Raw genomic sequence first — 4191 nt, forward strand, 5'->3', positions numbered from 1 at the left:
CGCCCCTCCCCAGGCAGCCCTCACGGGGGGTGTGTCCCTGTGCATGTGTGTGGGGGCGTCTGTGTGTGTCCAGCGCTCCAGAGGCTGGGAGTGGATCTCCGGATGCGGTGACGCTGGAGTCAGACGCGGGGAGGCAGGGGACGGGCGCGGGGAGGCTGGAGATGGCAGAGCTGGGCTTGTCCCCCTCCTACTGGGCACGCCGGCTTCTACAGAACCTCTGGTCCCAAACCTCACCTTCTAACTCAGGAAGCAGCTTGAATGCTCTGCCTTTTATACACAGAAATCATTTAGATAGATTCATGTCGATATATGGCAAAACCAATACAATGTTGTAAAGTTAAAAAATAAAATAAAAACAAAAAAGAAATCATTCAGAAAGACGCTTTCAGACATTTGTCCAGAACTTGCATTTTGCAGACAGTCCAAGCAGGGTGTTTTCCCTGTGGACGGGGACCGAGGCCCTGTGTGTGGAGCAGGGGGACTGAGCTGGGACTGGTCTGTGTGAGAAGCCCTCTCCTCCCTGGGGACTTGCTGCCTTTCTCTTCTGGGGGCACCTGGACCCCAGCAGGGGCTGTGCCGGCTGGAGGGCCTACCTGCAGCTGGGCCTCAGGCTGAGATCACAGCCTTCTTTGCCCCTCGGATCAGGCTCCGAGCCCGGGGGCCAGAGGTGTCTGCTGGTTCTGTGCTGGGGCAGGGCCAGTGCCCAGACAGCTTTGTTGACCCGAGATGCAGTCCAGTCGCAAACTTTGGGGTGTAAGAGAGGCCTGTGGGGCGGGCTTCCCCACGGTGCGTTCTGGCAGTGGGTGCCGGGCAGCTGTGTGTGTTCCTTGGTCCTGCGGGGTCTGCACCGCCCCTCGGTGACCCCACCACCAAGACGCCTCCGTGAGGGGCTGCCCAGGGCATGGGGGCAGGCCAGAGGCCTCCCGTGGGGTGGGGGGCACATGGGTGGACTGTGAGGGGCTCACCTGGCCACTCACTCTTCAAGGCAGACTGTCAGTCCCCCGCCTGCCTTGGGGGTCCCTGTGCCCTGGCCTGCCCAGCTCTGCGGCTGCCCCTGCCCAGGTCCAGACCGCGACATCCTCCACGCTTCCCGACAGCTGCTCCCGTTTCCACTGATGTAGACGGGCAGAAAGGAGGCTTCCAAGCCTCATCTTTCTCTGCCTGTGCAGTTACCCTCCACCCGCACCGCCCTCTGATTGTCAGAAGAAAAGGACCCGAGAGCTGCAGCTTGGCTGCTGATATACCGAACATCTCATTAATGACAGACGGGCCTTCCCTCCTGTGTGAGTTGCCTTGTAACATTTAATTGTGTCGTTTATATTTCTCTTATTGATTTGTGTTGTCTCTTTATATATTGTAAGGGCTTCCCTCGTAGCTCAGTTGGTAAAAAATCTGCCTGCAATGCAGGAAACCCTGGTTTGATCGCTGGGTTGGGAAGATCTGCTGGAGAAGGGAAAAGCTACCCACTCCAGTATTCTGGCCTGGAGAATTCCACGGACTGTGTAGCCCATGGGGTCGCAAGGAGTCGGACATGACTGAGCGACTTTCACTTCACTTTATATATTGTATCCTTTTACTCATGGTGAACGTACATTTTTATATGGTAATTTCTGTTGTGATTTCCGATTTTGTACCATATTTAGAAAGAGTTTCATCTCCAAATTGCAAAAATGTTACCACTTCTCTAGCAGTCCAGTGGTTAAGAGCCTGTGTTTCCACTGCAGGGTATATGTTTGATGACCCGCTGCAGGGTATACGTTTGATGACCCGTCGGAAGATCCTTCATGCCTTGTGGTGTAGCCAAAAAAAAATTATAAAAATATTCTCCAGTACCTGTTCAGTATTTTAATGCAAGTTTAACTCTTGAATCCAGGTGGAATTTATTTGGTATGTGGTGTGAAAAATCTTAAGTATGAATATGGAGGGATAATCTTCCCAGGCGATTCAGGGGGTAAAGAATCTGCCTGCCCGTGTAGGAGAGCTGAGTTTGATCCCTAGGTCAGGAAGAGCCCCGGAAGAAGGGATTGACAGCCCACTCCAGTGTTCTTGCCTGGAGAATCGCATGGGCAGAGGAGCCCGGCGGGCTGCAGTCTCCGGGGCTGCAAAGGTTCAGATGCGACGAGGGGCTGACACACTTAACCTCTGTACAGTGAGGCACGTGGCTTTCTTGTGTACAGCCGAGCAAGCTTTGACCCGTGCCTTTGCCCAAGTGACCCTCTCCTGTGGAGGTGCAGAGATCTCCTCCCCTTCCCCGTCCTCTTCCCGCCTCTGAGACGCACTCCCTGTTCTAAGCCTCACATCTGCGGACTTGCAGGTTGCTCTTTCTGTCAGGCTTCTCTGCTCAGCTGGTTTCCAGTCGCGTTTCATAAAGCACTGGCTCAGCTGTGTCTCTCTTCCTGAGGCATATCCGCAGTAGGAATCACCAAGGCTGTTTGCCCTTCACCTGTGCGTGCACGCCTGTCTATTTCCATTTGGAGGCTTTTGTCGCTGCAGCCGCTGCGAGCATCCTTGTGCCTTCCGTGTGTCTCAGGTGAATCTGGAAATGGGCTTGTTGGGTCAGCCTAACGCTGGTCTTTGAGTCTGCCTGCCCTGAGGATCTCACTGTGGTTTGGATTGGCATCTGCTGCTGACTCGTGATGCTGGGCACTTTCCAGAAGCTTGTTGCCGCCTGTGTGTTTTCCTTTGCCAAGTGTCTGTTAAGTCTTGTGTATGTTTTTAATTGGCCTCTAGTCAAGGCTGTGGTTTTTCCAGTGGTCATGTATGGATGTGAGAGTTGGACGGTGAAGAAAGCTGAGCTCCGAAGAATTGATGCTTTAGAAGACTCTTGAGAGTCCCTTGGACTGCAAGGAGACCCAACCAGTCCATCCTAAAGGAGATCAGCCCTGGGTGCTCATTGGAAGGTCTGATGTTGAAGCTGAAACTCCAGTACTTTGGCCACCTCATGCGAAGAGTTGACTCACTGGAAAAGACCCTGATGCTGGGAGGGATTGGGGGCAGGAGGAGAAGGGGACGACAGGATGAGATGGCTGGATGGCGTCACCAACTCGATGGACGTGGGTTTGGCTGGACTCTGGGAGTTGGTGGTGGACAGGGAGGCCTGGCGTGCTCTGATTCATGGGGTCGCAGAGTCAGACACGACTGAGCGGCCAGACTGTCCACTCCCGAGTGTGGGGGTCACCTCCGTGGCCCAGTACGCATCCTCTGTCGCACGGTTGCTGTCTAGGCGCTCAGTCCTGTCTGACTCTTGTGACCCCGTGGACTGCTCCTCTGTCCTTGGGATTTCCCAGACGAGAGTACTAGAATGGGTTGCCATGTCCTGCTCCCAGGGGATCTTCCTGAACCAGGGATTGAGCCCAGGTCCCCTACACTGGCGGGCAGACTCTTTACTACTGTGCCACCTGGAAACCTCTTTTTAAACTTCAACAGTCTATTGGCATACGTTGACGTATCAGAAAATGCACCCATTTTAAGTGTTGCTTGAAAGTGAAAGTCGCTCAGTCATGTCTGACTCTTTGTGACCCCGTGGACTGTACCCTGCCAGGCTCCTTTGTCCATGTGGATCTACCCACCCCCAGGGATCGAACCCAGGTCTCCCACGCTGCAGGTGAATTTACCATCTGAGCCACCAGGGAAGTCCAAGAATACTGGAGTGGGTAGCCTATCCCTTCTCCAGGGGATCTTCCTGACCCAGGAATTGAACTGGGGTCTCCTGCGTCCCTGGTGGCTCAGAGGGTAAAGCGTCTGCCTGCATTGTGGGAGACCTGGGTTTGATCCCTGGGTTGGGAAGCTCCCCTGGAGAAGGAGATGGCAACCCACTCCAGTATTCTCGCCTGGAGAATCCCATGGATGGAGGAGCCTGGTGGGCTACAGTCCATGGGGTCCCAAAGAGTCGGACACGACTGAGTGACTTCACTTTCACTTCCTCCTGTGTCGCAGGCAGATTCTTTGTCCGCTGAGCTACCAGGGAAGCCCTGTATGCTTCGTGAGTTCCGGCAAGCGTCTGTGCTTGTATGGCCGTGTCCACGGTCAGGACATGCTGACTGTCTTTGTTGCCTCAGGCTTCCCTCCTGCCCCTTCGTCGTCCACCTGCCTGCCCTGACCCTTCAGACCAATGTCTCCTGCTCTAGACCTTTCTAGAATTGGAATCATACACCTTGGGTTCCATTGTATCTATCTTCCTTGGCTTAATGT

The sequence above is a fragment of the Bison bison genome, unplaced genomic scaffold (genome assembly GCF_000754665.1).
Source record: "Bison bison bison isolate TAMUID 2011002044 unplaced genomic scaffold, Bison_UMD1.0 scf7180017847790, whole genome shotgun sequence".
NCBI classification, from domain to species: domain Eukaryota; kingdom Metazoa; phylum Chordata; class Mammalia; order Artiodactyla; family Bovidae; genus Bison; species Bison bison.